This window comes from Canis aureus, chromosome 20 (assembly GCF_053574225.1).
Source record: "Canis aureus isolate CA01 chromosome 20, VMU_Caureus_v.1.0, whole genome shotgun sequence".
Lineage (NCBI taxonomy): Eukaryota > Metazoa > Chordata > Mammalia > Carnivora > Canidae > Canis > Canis aureus.
In genome coordinates, this window is record NC_135630.1 from 16,449,027 (window position 1) to 16,467,149 (window position 18,123).

Consider the following 18,123-nt stretch of genomic DNA (forward strand, 5'->3'; position numbering starts at 1 on the left):
TCACTTTTTAAGTTAGTTATAACACATGCTTATTCCCTCATAGTATATGAGTAAAAAAACTAGATCACGTGAGTTCATTATTATACTGTATGCAAGCCATGATTTTATCTTTAAAAAATATTTTAACATATTTTGTGACCATTCTAAATGGATCAGAACAGTGTCTGCATATATAAAATCCTTATTTCTTTAAATGCATTTAAAGGATCATCTTATATATGAAATTCCTGTACAAAAGCAAGGATGGGAAACAAAATATGAATGCTTATGGCAGAGTTTATTAGACTGATACAGACAAATATGCAGACAAAGGGACATAGTATGTTACAGCAGCTTTTAGATCCCCTGAGTTTCCTTTATTGATTCCCTGAAAGTTAAAAATAAAATAAAAATAGTTGAATAAATAGAATAGAACTCTAATAGCCTATAGTCATACAAAACAGATAAATGCAATGTAGGGAGAGATAGTTCATAATAGTTCTGCCTCATGTAACAACCATGAAGAAAAAAACAATTGTGACCAAAGTAGATAAAAAAAAAGATAAATATATGTTTGAGAACTAGTTCTGAGATCCAAAGGGTAGGAAGGAAAAGGAATCTCTTCCGTTTACATCACACCCATATCTCCATTGGAAACTATTTATTTTTCCAACACAGAATGTCTTTCACAGGGAAATACAACCAACCATTGTCAGTCTATTGATGTCTATTAATAGCAATTTCCTTTTCTGCTAAATACAAAGTAAGCAATAAGGTAAGCTACTGGACACTCTTTTCAATCTCAGGTATCTGAAGAGTCTTTCCAACTCCTAAAATTTCATAGCCATGGAGAAATATTAAAATGATGGATCTTAGATGCATGTACTAAAGTTTAGTCTGCTGTGGAATTGATTGTAACAGACTTTGCACATGGTTTGCAAGGAAGAGTTTCATCATTTTGACTCATTCCTATCAGTATTTTCTCAGAATTTACTTCAGTATACAAATAGAGTTTGTATTGTGCTTACTGACACTGATGGTGTATATTAAACTATTCAAATATGATTTCTCTTACCTCAAAGAATGATTGTTATCAGCTTAGAGCCTAAAGGTCTCTGTTGCAAGAGAGTTCAAGGAAAAAAATAGAGATGAGTTACAGGAAAGAGAAGAAAAGGAACATATATATAATATATTATATAATAATATTTATAATATATTATATATAATATAATATTTATAACATATTATATATAATCATATATAATATATTTTATATCATATATAATATAATTATATATGTAATATTTATAATATAAAGGATATAGAGCATATTTATAATAAACACAATAGCAACAACACAACTGGGGATCCCTGGGTGGCTCAGCGGTTGAGCTTCTGCCTTCGGCCAGGGTGTGATCCTAGAGTTTCAGGATCTAGTCCTGCATCGGGCTCCCTGCCTGAAGCCTGCTTCTCCCTCTACCTGCATCTCTGCCTCTCTCTGTGTGTCTCTCATGAATAAATAAATAAAATCTTAAAAAAAAAAAAAACCACTAACAAGAAAGTATGTACTGATCCATAGTTTACCTGAATTATAATTAATTTTCTTTGGTTTACATGAGAACTCACAAATAGAAGGAAAAATTATTCAGGAATACAGGAAACTTATATGCTATTTTTTTAGGTTCATGAGAATGTATGATTTCATGTTTGTTGGTTGGCAGACTTTGCAGAAATAGATGATTTACACAATTCTAATTAGAGTACACTGATATTAGCTTAGCTCACTGAGATCCTGAAGAGTTTGAATCATTTTCCTGTTTTCAAGGGCACTCCAGAACCCTATCCAAATTCCACAAGTGGTGGTAAATAGGCTTTCGAAAATTTTATTCCCTATAATCTACTTGGTGTCTATTCTGAATAAAATAGAAGAGGGAAAATATTCTGAAGAGTAAAAATCCCTAACAATGGAGACAAACTGCACCAAAGGTCTGCCTAAGGTATAAAGGATTGATATCATCTTCTTTTCTGTTCTTAAACACAATAGCTAGATCTATACCTGTTTACTCCTTGAGAATTACTATCTCTCTTTGCTTTTTATCTCATATAATCCACCATTAATTCAACAATTATTTACTTTGTATCTATTATGTTATAGGCAATATGCTAAACATGGATGAGGAACAATATAGCTTTTCAAGGACCCTAAAGGGCTAAAACCCATGGATTGTAGCCTTCAGTCATTAGGATTAAGTACTATGGAAACAAACAGGAAGAATGGCTATTGGGTAAATACACTATGCACATTCTCAGATTCCTTCTATCAACTACCTCTTCCTGTTTCTTGCCTACATGAAACAAATCACCCATTCCCCTCTAGATTCAGATGAAATGTCCTACTGTAGAGTATGCAGTTTGGCTTTTCATCCAACCTCTGAGAGGCAAGATGATGCAATCCGGAGTGTTAGCTTCCTATATCCTACTTTGACTAACAACCTTGCCAGATAAATTCACATGCTGAGTGAACACGCTGAGCTACTGAGGACCAGCTTTCTGTGCCTTTCTACAGTTCATATCTAAGCACAGACAGTAAGTAAGGTTATAGCACCATACTGCTGCATTTCCTTACCTTTTTTTCTCATTTTTCTCATCTTCACCATCCTAGCATTGTACTTCCCAAACTATTAACACTTTAAACTTTGCCTCTAGCTTTGTTTCTAGAATATCTGAGACAATACACATGGTTCACTTTGCTTAAGGATGATCATGGTTTTATGATACAAGAAGCAAACTGTATTTTGCCTACAAGTCAGATTTAAAAAAAAAAAAAGTGTTACAATATTGGCATCATTTTTTAGTCCAAAGAAGAACTGTATTCTTATAAAGTCAAAGTGAGCCATAGTCAAATAGTGTATCTAGTAAGGCTCAATTATGGAACAAAGCACATTGAGGGCAGTATCTCTGCATATAGTTATAAGGTTGTATTTCACAGTCTCCAAGTTTATGCTTAAGTACAGTATAAAATCTAGCTTCAATCATATTTGCTCAATAAGCCATTAGCCCTGATTTGGAGCTACATCTTCTCTGATACATTATATTAAATTTACTTGATATGGGATATGGACAGCCTTATCTACAGGCTTTCCTTTTATTAACCTATATTGTTATGTGAAAAATTAAATGACAAATAATTATGACAAATAATTCCAAAGAAGAAAAGTCTTCTTTGGACATCTTGTCATGTCATTAAAATGTGATTTAATATATTTATAAGATAGTCAAATCAAAATAGTCAAGATAGTCAAAATCAAAATTTGGTTACTGAAGACTATAGCCCCATACTTTAGTAAGAAGAAGAATGAAAGCAAGAGAGAACCTTTCATCAAAACATGGTGTCTCAATTCTCCATAGAAAGACATCTACTTTCAATGCTTACCAAAACATAAACAGTTTATCACAGAATGTCTGACATATAACAAATACTTAATTGGATGAATAAACAAATTTTGACAGATCAACAGCTTACAGACCAATAAATGCAGTATTATTACAAAGAAGAACTAGTTTTGTGGCACATCTTACCAATTTCAAAAATTGCAACAATCTTTGAAAGCTTATAATCATGTCAAGTGAAAAAAACTAAAATAATTTAATAACAAATTTGATGTCTTTGAAAAGAAAACTAATCCTTGATTTGGGAAAGTAGAGTGCCTCAAATCCATGAAGCACTCTTCCCAAACGATTTTGGGCAAGAGGGTGTTTTATGGAATGTGAGAAGAAACAATGTAGAAATGGAATGATTGGCTAGGTCAGGAATTTCCTTATAATGTGAGCAGGTCCTTCTATTTAGGGTAAGCTAGACAAACTAGAGTTGGAGAATTCTGATTGGTGTATGTTAGGTTTCCTTGACAGGTGTTTCCAGGAAGTGTTGGTTAACTTAGGTTTAGATGTGTGATATGGGCCAGGCTACATGGGTGGCCTCCATTCTGTGGATCTTGATATATGAATTCACTTCATCCAGAGTAACAGAGTAACTCAGCCTTCTTTCTACTGTTTCTAGCATAATAGACCAGTAGACTATGAAAGGCAATTAAAAGACAGATCTGGAAAAATCACATCAGACACAATATTTCATATATTGCCTAGCTTGGCACAAAGTAAAATAAATATATGCTACACCCCCGGTCCTGATTTGATCGGCATACTTTGTTCTTCCAAATTTAAGGCTATCTATAATTTCAGTTATATCAATTCATCCAGAATAGTTTAGATTCTGAAAGACTGACTTTGATCAGCCAGATTTAGAGAAAACTGACTATTGAACCTGTCAGGGCATACAGCTACTAAAACAGTTTCTACTCCCTCTCTTAGTAATAGGCTTTCTGGAGGTGATGGGGTAATTAGAAGTTTATGTGGTGTTTATAGAGTTAACATTCTGTGATAATTAATCTGAAATAATAAATACTCAGAAGTAATTCCTGGATTATTCAAATTTTTAACATTATTCTTTCTTTGGCTAGAATATCCTTACTTGCTGCCAACTGGGAAAGTTGGAAAAATATTAAATAAAATTTCTCTAAGATTATAGCAGGATTTCTAATGAAGAGGAATGATTGAATTACAAATGCATGGGAGAAGTCTCTGCTAGTGGGTGGTATTTGTATTTTAAGAGACAGCATTTCATGGATCATAGGTTCAAGCAAATACTCATTGTGCTAGACATTAACCGCCACTTAGCAATAGTGATAGAGAAGTAGAAAACATCTGGTTGTGGATAATGAGCCAGAGCTTCTCAGCACCCTTGGATGCTAATAGCATGGGGCAAAGGTCATGGTTGAAGGCCATCTGGCTCCCTGTGTAAAGATATGTCGACATCTTTCCTATCATTGCAAATCACCAGCATATTTGTAATAAGCAGGTAAGAAATGCTTCTAAATAGTAAATATTTAACCACCAATTTTAAATATCCGATATTAATATGTCTCATTGCCATTGTGGCTACTAAATATTAGATTTGTATTATAAAATACTTTAATATGACCTGTGTCATGATAATATACAAATTCGCAAAAATATTTATGAATACAAGACAAATCATTGCTCATAGAATTTAGTTATTCAGGCAGCAGAGCTGTTCACAAAATTGTAATTTAAAAGAGATTTGCTTTCAGTAAATACTATTTTCCCTTTCTGATTTTTCTTTAATTCTTACCTTCATCACACTTCTATCAAAAATTACTTAGTGAAAAGCATATGATATCATTCATATGAATGTAAATATTCATTTCTTTTATAATAAAAAAAGAGTATGGAGCATCTATGACATATGAGGTGGCATGCCTAGCATTGAGAACTCAGCAAAATTAATGCCCTAAAGAACTGGGAAAAGATTACAGAAATGTTTACAAAAAACTATTTTGTGATGTAGCATTATACATGCTTTAACAGAAACATGCACCAGCTTTTATGGGAGAATGGACATGGAAAATTTCAATGAAGAAATGTTACCCAAGATCTGTCTTGTGTGATGAGTAGGCACTGACAAATATTCTTTGCTTGATCAAATTTTAGTCAGGCTCCTGAACCTTCTCCTAGGCCCATCTGTACACTTTTTTGTAAAATACTGTTTTCACAAGCATCCTAATAAGTGAGTTAAGCAAGAATCCCCCTACCCTTGAGAAACATGGGAAACCTGAAATAATATGACTTCACTGATAATTTGAGGAATTTGAAAAATTATATTAAATGTATATTTTTAAACTTAACACTAAACATCCTATTAAACAAATATGTTAAAAAATTCCATCTATGCCCGTCAGAAAGTAAAGCTAAAGTAAATAGTGGTGTCTATAAGTAAATAGCAGGTAGATGAAAAAAAACAAAGCATAAAAAAACAGAAAGTACAAACCGAGGTAACAATAATGTATCTCAAAGTGATAATAAAATGTATCCTTAATATGTAAGAAATTGAATTTTCAGGTAAAGATGACAAATTAAAAATTAGAGCAAAACATATCCTCATCCAAAATTTAATAAAATGCATATAGTGTGTATGTATGTATTTATATAGACATATATATGGTATAGGTTTGTGTATATATATATATATTTATATATATATATATATAGGCATACATATATATGCACATATGTAATACACCTGAAACATACAAGCAACTCTAAAATTGAGAAGAAACTAATATGATAAACTTGCAACATCTCTGTCAGAGAAAATATGATATTCCCATGAGTTGAAACTCATTCACATATCAACTAGAGGAGAAGAAAAATATAGCTTTGTCATTTATTTAATTTTTACAGAATCACTTAGTACTCACTGCATATCCATTAGCTTTCCAGCATTTCCCATTCTCTTCATTGGTAGGCAATCCCTGGGTCTAGTTCTGGGAAATGGGTTGTGAATGAAAGAATATATATATCATTTCTAAGCAGAAGCATGTAAAACTCATTATGCAACACCCCTTCCCTTTAGCTCTTTCTCTGATGTGTAATTCAAGGTCATCAAGGATCACATACAGTGAAGCTTGAGCTTCTATCAATTTGGGTTCTTGATCAACTTGTGGGGCATAGTTCCCATTAATCTGTGATAGACAAAGCATTAGCAAGATGTAATAGTCAGCGTATTAAGCCATTGATTTTTGTGGGTTGTTATACAGTAAAATTTAGTTTTTTCTGAAAAAGGCAATGATAAATATATCACTCTTTGTGAGCTATTTAGTTGTTTTCTCCACTACTCAACCCTTTGTAGAACAAAAGTAGTTATATACAATACATAAACAAATAAGTGGAGCTAATTTTTTCTTTTTTTAATATTTTTTTTAATTTAACATTTTTATTTTTAGAGAAAGTGAGAGAGAGAGAGAGAGAGAGCATGAGCAGGGGCAGAGGGAGAGGGAGAAGCAGACTTTCCACTGAGCAGGGAGTCCAACAAGGGACTCAATGCCAGGGCCTTAAGATCAGACATTGAACCAACCACTCAGGTGCCCCTGGAGTTGATTTTCAGTAAAACTTATCTACATAAACAAGCAGTGGAACAGTTACAGCCCAGGATATAGTTTGCTGACATCTGATCTAGACTATATAAGTAAAAAGGTAACATTACCTTAATCATAAAATCTAAATTGCTGGATAGCAGAAATGTAAGGTTTGGTTCTATATGGTTCAAAATTTAAAATGTTCTATGGAAGTAGTTCATTGATAGATGAATGGATATATAAGATGTTGTCTAAATATACAATGAAATATTATGCAGCCATAAAGAAGAATAAAATTTTTCCATATGCAATAACATTAATGGAGCTTGGATGCCTGGGTGGCTCAGTGGTTAAGCATCTGCTTTTGGCCCAGGGTGTAATCCCAGAGTTCCAGGATTGAGTCCCACACTGGACTCCCCACAGGGAACCTGCTTTTCCCTCTGCCTATGTCTCTACCTCTCTCTCTATGCCTCTCATTAATAAATAAATAAAATCTCAAAAAAATGAATGGAGCTAGAGAGTATAATTCTAAGTCAAATAAGTCAGTTAGATAAGAATACCATATAATCTCACTCTTATGTGGAGTTTAAGAAATAAAACAAAAAAGGAAAGGAAAAAGAGAGAGAAAGAGGGAGAGAGAACCAAGAAACAGATTCCTAACTGTAGAGAATAAGCTTATAGTTACCAAGACAGGTGGATGGGAGGGTGGGTGAAACTGGAGATAGAGATTACAGAATACACTTACCATACTGAAAAAAATAAAATAATAAAGAAAGAAGAAAGAAAGAAAGAAAGAAAGAAAGAAAGAAAGAAAGAAAGAAAGAAAGCAAGCATCAGTTTCCTAACCAGAAACCTGGTTTCCTAAGCAGAAGTGCTATCAGTTTCCTAACCAGAAACCTTCACTAGGTGGATCACCTCCAGTCTCAACTCAGAGTTCACATCACCTTTTACTTTGAGCACTGGTTATGTCTAGGACTTTCAAGTCACCTGCTTTCAAAAAGCCCTTAAGAGATTTTAGATAATTCCAGGCTGAATATTACTAACAAGATTATTTTGTTATTATTTTATCACTGGATGATCTGCAGATGATGAGATCAAAGGATTATACTTACTAGATGCAACAGAGAAAATCTTTCTACCCAATGTTTCCCATACTTAGGTAATAATGTACATCTCTCTCTAGACCAAATCTAGAGAGGGAAATTTATGAAACATTGAGGTGGCTTTTCTCTATATTTTCTCCTTCCTTCAAAATGTCCTTGGTTTCAGAATGAATAAGCCTTTCATTTGTTTCTTAATGTTGTATAAACCTTTTATATGACAACAGTTTAGGTCAAAGCCTTAACAATGGACAGCAAAACCTTCTGTATATAATTTTGTCTTCTTCAAAATAGTTTAATGATCACTAACCATTCTGACTATTCAAATAATGAAAAACAAAGTTAGTTCTTCAGTTGTACTAGTCATATTTTAAGTGCTCAGTAGCAACATGTGACTAACATATTGGATGGTGCTAATATAGAATATTTCTATCAATGTCAAAAGTTCTACTGTATAGTACTGCTATAGACAAAATTCAATAGAACTCTCTACCATACAGTAGATATTGTCTTGGTAAAGAGACCCTGCAGTGCCTCTGGCAATAAATCTTTCAGTTTGAGAAGCTTAGTTTAAGGGACACCTTGGTGGATGAGCCGTTGAGCATCTGCCCATGGCTAAGGGTGTGATTCTCGGGTCTGGGATAGAGTCTCACCTTAAGTTCCATGAAGAGAGCCTGCTTCTCTCTCTGCCTATGTCTCTGTCTCTTTCTTTCTCTTTGTGTCTCAAATAAATAAATAAATAAATAAATAAATAAATAAATAAATATTTAAAAAAGAAGAAGCAGCAGCTTGGTTTAAGAGGTGAAAGTTTGGGTACCTGGATGGCTCAGTCAATTAAGTGTCTGCCTTCAGCTCAGGTCATGATCCTAGGGCTCTGGGATTGAGTCAGGCATTGGGCTCTCTGTTCAGTGGGGAGTCTGTTTCTCCCTCTGCTCCTCCCCTCTATTGCTCATGCTCTCTCTCTCAATAAATAAAATCTTTAAAAAAAAAAAGACGAAAGGTTGTGAGGGAAATGGTTTAATCAAAAATCCATCATTTTAATAGATGCAAACAATGTTATTCCTGACACGTAATAGAAAATGCTACAAATTTTTATCTAAACCATAACAACCTTTACAAATGAAATGAAAAGTTTTTGTAGTAAGAGAAAAATTGAATAGGTAAAATTCTTTAAAATATACATTAAATATATATTCTCCAATTGGAAGAAAAGAGATATAACAGAGGCAGATAAGCAACCTGGTGGGTAACATTAGTGAATCAAAACAGAAAGCATAATATCTAAAAGGAGAAAAGTCTCTTCCTATTGAACAGATGCAATAACAATCACTGACCAACAACTTCCAATATCCAACCTTTTATTTTTTCCCCCTTTGGTTTCCTGAAAAAGCCCTGAAATGAGACAATAAACCTGGAATCATAGTGCAGAGCTAATTTTCTACAACAACAAATAGGAAGTTAGTGAAGACAAGAGAAATGTGAAATATGGGAGGAGTCACTGAAGGAGAGTGGGCCCCAGGAAAAGATGTTTGGAAAGTGTCATACACCACCAAACATTAAGAGTGACATATCTGAAACTCATACGTTGTATGTTCTTTTGTTTTACTCTTTTTTTTTTTTTTTTTGTAGGCCTGGAGAACAACTGAGACAGCTATGTAGCAGTAATAACCTGGGAATAAATATCCACAAATGCTGACAAACCTTTCTCAAAATGAAAGCTTGAAGCTTAAAGACAGCTGCCATGTAATGAGATACAGATGCAATGTGTGGAGTTGTTTGGAAATGTTAGTAAAATTAAATAAAAAATTAACATAAAGTAAACTGTACTGAGGCTGAGCCATTGCTTTGCTTCCACTTACTTATGGAGAAGAACATTGGCTACAATTACCCACCTCTTAAATTACACGTTAGAAGAAAGTCACTCAGGGCATAAATGAAGCCAAGAGGTAGTCCAGGAGAATTCACCCTTATTACATATGGATGAATAAATGACAAAGAGCTACCCATGTCTAACAATCATGGGTAGGACACTGTTAAAAAAAGGGCGGGGAAGGAAAAGAAAAGGGGAAAAAAACTGCTACAGACAAAAGAAAAGAATGAAAAGAAACAAACATGTAGAACAAAGAAAAATTTTAGAAAAATTATTTTGCAAGTCAATATCCCACCATAAGAGATATATTCTGCAATAAATATTTTGTGCCAATGTTGAAAATGAAAATAACATCTTCTCTATGAGGACAATCAACATGATACCAAAAACCAACAGAAGGAAATGAAAAGGAGACTCAAAGAAAAAAATAACAGAGAACAAAAGCACAAATGCAATGTCGTCACAAAAGTGTTATCTAAATTAGAAACAAACAGCACATACATAAACACACAAAACTACAACTGAGAAACAAAGAAAAGGCAAAAATGAAATGTAAGAATATTGCAGAGAGTACATAGGGAAGAAAACATGAAATAGTTAAGAGAAAACCTCATCAACATAGAAGACTAAAAGTAAAAATTGAACACACAGATTTTTTAAAAAATCAAATATATAAAAATAAAATCACAAATCCCAGAAATGGAATGAAAAAAATGCATTTGTAAATAGAATAAGGATGCTATTTTCAATTAAAAACTCTAATTCCTAATAATACTAGACATAATGTGGAAAATTCAAAAATTCTTAAGATATATTTTAAAAACAAACAAAAAAAGTCACCCATTATAAAAACAACTGACCTCAAACTTCTCCCAACAAAGATTTTTCCCCAGAAGTTAATGTAACAAGATCAATAATTCTTTTTTTTTTAATAAATAAAGCATGACATAAGTCATCAGAGTATGAAAACAACAGAAAGACATGGTCAAAGATTTAAGATCGGAAGAACTATTATTATTATTTTAAGATTTTATTTATTTATTCATGACAGACAGAGAGAGAGAGAGAAGCAGAGACACAGGCAGAGGGAGAAGCAGGCTCCCTGCAGGGAGCCTGATATAGGACTGGATTCTGGTACTCCAGGATCACGCCCTGGGCTGAAGGCAGAGGCTCTATTGCTGAGCCACCCAGGTGCCCCAAGACCTGGAGAATTCTGATCATACAAAGAAATTCTAATAACCAAAAGGCAAATCAAAATAAGGACATGTTATTGGGGGAAATACAGCATTTAGCATAAATAAGCAGGTAGTAAATACTGGATTTCAAACTTAAAACATATGTGATATAACAATGGGGATGACAGTTATAGAATGATGCAAACAAATCCATAGACAATAAAAACATAAAAAGAGTTAAGATTACTAGAATTAATTGGGGAAAATTGCAATTCTTACTAGCAAAACGATCCTAAGTTGGATAGAAAGCACATGAGAAAAAAAAAAAAAAAAGAAAGCACATGAGTTAGGAAGAAATGTAACTGAATTAATTTTTTGATGTCTCAGTGTGGGAATCACTAGGTAGTTTTCAACACCATTGAGGATGTAATGGTTACCACCTTCTAACTCTCAGGTTACTAGTGGTAAACTTAGAAAAAAAAATCAACCTAGAAAAAGTATTAGAAACAAACCCCAAAATTGCTATTATCTCGGATGACACAGTTAGGATGTAAGTTTACATTGGTTAATATAGATTAGATCTACTTACGTGATAAGTGTATTCTTTTTGTGTTACATTCAAATACGGTTTTTGTTTTGTGGGTTTTTTGTTGTTGTTTGAAAGATTTTATTTATTTATCATGAGAGACAGAGAGAGAGAGAGAGAGGCAGAGGGAGAAGCAGGCTCCCCGCAGGGAGCCCAATGTGGGACTCCATCCCAGATCCTAGGATCACGCCCTGAGCTGAAGGCAGACGTTCATCCACTGAGCCACCCAGGCGTCACCGTGGTTATTGTTTTTTGTTTTTAATTATTTATTTATTTATTTATTTATTTATTTATTTATTCATTCATTTATTCATTTATTTATTTATTTATGATAGTCACAGAGAGAGAGAGGCAGAGACATAGGCAGAAGGAGAAGCAGGCTCCATGCACCGGGAGCCCGATGTGGGATTTGATCCCGGGTCCCCAGGATCGCGCCCTGGGCCAAAGGCAGGTGCCAAACTGCTGCGCCACCCAGGGATCCCAGTTATTGTTTTTAATGACTCAGAAAACTGGATAATAAAAATATAAAGACCATCAATTTACCAAGAAGGAGCTGGCCACACGTGGGTTGGTATCAGTTTCACATACATGATCAACCACTCCCCAAACCAAGACCCTTCTTATCTTTTTTCTTTTTTTTTAAGATTTTATTTATTTATTCATGAGAGACACAGAAAGAGAGGCAGAGACACAGGCAGAGGGAGAAGCAGGCTCCATGCAGGGAGCCCGATGTGGGACTAGATCCCAGGTCTCCAGGATCACGCCCTGGGCTGAAGGCGGCCCTAAACCGCTGAGCCACCCAGGCTCCCCCCCTTCTTATCTTAAACTCAGTCTGAGAGCACAGTTTTAGCACAGAAACTTAATGGCTCACACAGGGAATCTGCTTTACTGCTTGTTCTCTTCCAAAGTCTTACTGCCTGATAGTACACCTACTCACCGCGCACATGCCTTTAGCTATGTCCATGACAAAACCCTATCTCGCACCCTGTCAAAATTAGAGAGATAGTTAAAAAAAAAAAAAAAAAAAAACCAAAAGAAAACAAACAACAAAAAAAAACTAACTTGACATTGATACTCAGTACTAAACTGAGTACCCATAATCTATCATTTTTCTCTGGGAACTTAATACTTAAATATGAACATGAATAAATAGATAAAAACTAAAATAACTTTTGCAAAACATAAAGTTCAGTATTTAGCATGCAGCAGACAATAAATAAATGTTAGTCCTCATGGTTCATTCCAAATCCTTTATTCCTACTGAGTTTCTTCCTTTCTTCTTCCTTTCTCCCCAGAGCTTAATCATGCTTCTACTTTTATTTATTTGTTTTATTTATTTTTTTAAAGATTTTATTTATTCATGAGAAACAGAGAGAGAGAGATAGGCAGAGACACAGGCAGAGGGAGAAGCAGGCTCCATGCAGGGAGCCTGATGTGGGACTCGATCCCAGGTCTCCAGGGTCACTCCCTGTGCCAAAAGCTGGTGCTCAACCGCTGAGCCACCCATGCTTCTACTTTTAAAGGAAATCTTAATGCTTCCATCTCTTTGCCTTCCTGACAGATTTCATGAAGGGAACATTGTCTTCCAACCCTCACACATCCCTGTGCTTTAACCCCTTAAATATAAGCTCTCCCAAGCCTTGCCATCCCTAGACTATGCCATCCCACTGAAAATTCAGCTTTTATGAGTATATAGGTGAGTAGGTGTAAGGGTAATATTGATTTAGATGATTTTAATCCCTTGTAAAATAGTATTTAATAATAATGATCCCTAAGTTGCTTAGGTAAAGATTTATAGAATCTTTCCCCATTTAAGTATTATTAGAATAGAATACTTCCCCATTTAAGTAGTATTAGTATTGATATTAGTATTATTAAGTATTATTAGTATGGAATACTTCCCCATTTAAGTATTATTAAGGTAAGTGTATTTGCCCTTCTCCTATTTGCTACAACAAAGCATGAGACTTAAAGAAACCTCATTATTGAAAGACATTAGTTCTTAGATATTAGCTAAAGTGTCCTCTTGTTTTTTTCAGAATTGACATTTCTAGACAGCTCTGCTGTCTTAGGGAGCAATACCATTCGCTGTAAGCTACAACACATACCCCCTTAGCCTTGATCAAGAACTCTCGGAACAGAAAGCGTCATCAGTTAAAGATCCACTTCCACGGGAAATTCCTCATCACTACCAAAAGGAACTGCTATAATGCATAGCAGTTCACAGCAGTTTTTGTATGTCTGCAGAGAAGAATGCTCTTTATAATGTGAGCCATCTCTCTATTTTTCTAACATGTAGGTTGGCTGCACAATTTTCACCTGACTATGGGATCCTGCTTTGTAAAATCGCTATATTCTTTAAAGCCTGTTAACTAACTGATTTCCCCCGAAACCTTCCTTCATTTGTCTGACATAAAAAAAAAAAAAAAAATCGAAATCAACTGCCTTGTCAGTATAGTCGAGATTAACTGAAATCGCAAACTTAGAACGTAAGTATACGAGTGACGGAAAACATTCATCCTAAACTTATGTCAACCTGCCCTCGGGGTGAGAACGTCCCTGAATCCGTTTGCAACCGAGAGTAACAGGAACAATGAAACCTGGAGGCGGGGGGACCCACCTGCTGACTGAAAAAGAAAACTTAAACGTGAGCCATACAAAGAGGTGACCTAACGCTCAAGTCTGACCACACAACGCTGTAGAGTTTCCTCATACCTGGAATTCCTCAAAAAAAATAGGGTATTTGGGCAATGAGTCGAGGTGCGCAGGCGGCGGGGACAGGGTCCCGAGGCACGAGCTGGGGGCGGGGGCGGGGGCGGGGGCGGCGGTAGCGGGGCGGGGTCAACGGAGGGCGGGGTCGGCGGCGGGGTCGTCGGCGGGGGGCGGGGTCAATGGAGGGAGGGGTCGGCGGCAGGGGGCGGGGTCGGCGGCAGGGGCGGGGTTGGCAGAGGGCGGGGTCAGCGGCGGGGGGCAGCAGGGTCAACGGAGGGGGGGGTCGGCGGCGGGGTGGGGACAGGACGTTGTGGGCGGGGTTGGCGGGGGCGGGGTCGGGGTCGGCAGCGGAGCAGCGGCCGGGATCGACGGTGGCGGCGGGGCAGGGTCGAGGTGGGGTCTGTGGCTCCGGGGGAGTGGTCTGTGGCTTCAGGGGCGGGGTCTGTGGCATCGGGGGCGGGGTCAGCAGTGGGGGCGGGGTCGGCGGCGGCAGCCGACTCCCGCGCATGCGCACAGGTCCTCCCGCCCGCGCGGACCCCTCTTCCTCCCTCCTTCCCGCCCTTGGGTGGGGCCTGCATAGCCACCGCCTCCTTCCTGCCCTTGGACTTCTTCCAGACCCCTTAGCGCGAGGTGAGAGGAGAAAACCGTAAGGTGGGCATTTAATAAAATTGCACAAATTGCCTATTAGCTTTAAGAACATACCTGGTGTGTTGGGGGGAAAAATTGGGTTCCGCTGATCTGTAAGACTGTCTGAGGGATGCGACGTGGATAAAATTTAAGAAGCGTGTCACACGAATCAGTTTTTTTTTTAAAGATTTTATTTATTTATTCATGAGAGACACAGAGAGAGAGGCAGAGGCACAGGCAGAGGGAGAAGCAGGCCCCACGCAGGGAGCCCGACATGGGACTCGATCCCGCGACCCGGGGTCACGCCCTGGGTCAGGGGCAGGTGCTCCTCCCGGCCTCCCGCACCAATCGGCTATTAAGGACGGCCCTGGAGGCTCTGGCATAGGGACTGGACCTGGAAGGGTGGAAAGTCAGAAGGGTATTGGGAGAAGCATTTCAGCAATCCAGGCCGAGTCATGAGTTGATGATAGGCAAGACCGTGACAGTGAGCACTGGGGCAAATGGATGGAGAGACATCCTGAAAAAACAAAACAACAAAACAAAACACCAGCAGACCAGCCGTTCTGATTGGCTGGTTGTAGAAAGGACCAGGGAAAATCCATCTTTATGTGGCAATGTGTAACCTGAAGTTACATGAGGGGACATAAATAGAGAAGTGAGGTGGAGCCGTTCCTTTGGAGAGACGGCGTTTGTCCCGCGTGAGCCAGGCCGCTTCGGAAATGGCGTGTGGGCGTTTGCGGGAAAGAACCCAGTGAGTCGACTGTGAGCGAGAAGCCCGGGACACTCCTCTGCGAGCGTGGAAGGACACTAGGGAAGGAAACGGTGGTCGAAGAGAAAATGCACGTTTCACAGAGAAGGTAAAGCAATTAGCCAATTGTCCCCAAGGAAGCAGGGAGGACTCGACCATCTACCTTGGCACTTAGCCCTGGAAAAGCGACGCCACTCCTAGGTTTAGATTGGCCTGGAATCGCCAAACTGTCTTACAAAAGTGTCTGTACCACTCTACGTTCCCACCAAAGGTGAATTGCAGCTGCTGCATATCTTCCTCTGCATTTGGTGTCCTCACCGTTTTGGATTATTGGCCCTTCTCACGGGTTACGAGTAGTGGAATCTCATGGTTTTTCCTAAAATGCATTTCCCTGGTGATTTATGCTGTGGATAATCTTTCCAAATCTGCTTATTTGCCATCTGTAGATCTTTTTTTTTTTTTTTTTTTTTTTCTGGTGAGGTGCCTGTCCTGGTTATGCCCATTATTTTTTTGACAGAGTTGTTTGTTTTATTTCTGCTGAGTTTTAAGTGTTCTTTATGTAATTTCGGATAACAGTCCTTTATCATATACGTTTGCTGAAATATTTTCTCCCAGGATGTGGTTTGTCTTTCATTCTCTTAATGGTGTCTTCCCAGAGAGCAGAAGTTTATTTTTTTAAAGGTTTGATTTATTTATTTATTTATTTATTTATTTATTTATTTATGAGAGACACAGAGAGAGAGAGAGGCAGACACAGGTTCCATGCAGGGAGCCGGATGCAGGACTCGATCCCAGGACTCCAGGATCAGGCCCTGGGCCCAAGGCAGGTGCTAAACCACTGAGCCACCCAGGGATCCCCCAGAAGTTTTTAATTTTAATAAAGTCCAGCGTATCAGTTGTTTCTTTATGAGTCATGTTTCTGGTTGCAATATAAAAAGTTGTTGCCAAGCTCTAGATTTTCTCCTGTGTTGTCTGGTAGGAATTTTATACTTTCGCATTTGACATTAATGACTATGATTCATTTTAGATTTTTGTGAGACTTTATTTATTTATTTATTTTTGCTTTTTTGCATGTGGATAGCCAGTTGTTCAGCATTATTTGTTGAAGAATATACTTGAATGTATTCAAGAATATATCCTTTCTTCGTTGTGTTGGTTTTGCTCCTTTACCAAAGATCAGTGGATTATTTGTATGAGTCTGTTTCTGGGGTCTTATCCATTGATCTCTTTGTTCTTTTGCCAGTACCACAGTGTCTTGATTATTGTTGCTTTTATAGTAAGTCCTAGAGTCAGACGGTATCAGTCCTTAGACTTTATTCTACCTCAGTATTGTATTTGCTATTCTGGAACTTTTGTCTTTCTATATAAACTTTACATCAGTTTGTTAACATCCACAAAACTATCTGCTGGGATAATTGGACTTATACTGAATCTACAGATGTGACACACTTTTAATTCCCCTACCCAGTTTGATTGATTCATATCGATTTTGGGGATTTATTTAGTTGGATTTACTTATCATGAGTGCAGAAAAAACACTATGAAGTTTTCCATCATTCAAGCAAATGAGTTAACTAGAGTCTGCATAAAAAATACATCATTTGTGAGGGAATTCATTTCTTCCATCGATATTTGAAAGTTAATTTTTCTCATAGGACTGAAGCTTAATTGTATATCTCTCAGATTTTACATGTTTTAGATATATTTATAATATGGCTGGGGTAGATGAAATAATAGTCTTTCAACGACATTTATGTCCTAATCCTCAAACCTGGGAATAGGTTACATATATTGCCAAAGGACTTTGCAAATGTGATTAAGAATTTTGAGGGAATCCTGGGTGGCTCAGCTGTTGGGCGCCTGCCTTCAGCTCGGGTCATGATCCTGGGATCTGGGATCGAGTCCCGTGTCGGGCTCCCTGCATGGAGCCTGCTTCTCCCTCTGCCTGTGTCTCTGCCTCTCTTTCTCTCTCAGTCTGTGTCTCTCAGGAATAAATAAATAAATCTTAAAAAAAGAGAATTTTGAGATAGGATTATCCTATGTTATCTAAGTGAGATCATCTCAAGGATCCTTAATAAGAGGGAAGGCAGGATGATCACAGACTTTGAAGGTGACATGGTAATGGAAACAGAACCAAGGGATAGAGGGAGATGTAAGACTGAAAACAGAGGGTCAGAGAGAAGAGAAGATGCTGCACTGCTGGATTTGAAGATGGAGGAAGGGGACATGAGCCGAAGAATGCAGGCAGCCTCTAGAAGCTAGAGAAGGCAAAGAAATAATTTAGACCCTAAAACAGTGCCTTGCATCATCCTGATTTCAGCCATTTGAAACAGA

At 37.3% G+C, this 18,123-nt stretch overlaps 1 long non-coding RNA gene across 1 annotated transcript; it reads right to left on the bottom strand.

Annotated features, from left to right (window-relative positions):
- Window positions 1–258: 258 nt before the first annotated feature.
- On the bottom strand, window positions 259–14,521 carry LOC144291492 (uncharacterized). The gene is made up of 4 exons (XR_013358776.1): window positions 14,418–14,521; window positions 6,315–6,380; window positions 1,055–1,094; window positions 259–367 (listed from the first exon to the last, which is right to left on the bottom strand). It is a non-coding gene; the product is annotated as an uncharacterized LOC144291492 (long non-coding RNA).
- Window positions 14,522–18,123: the final 3,602 nt, after the last annotated feature.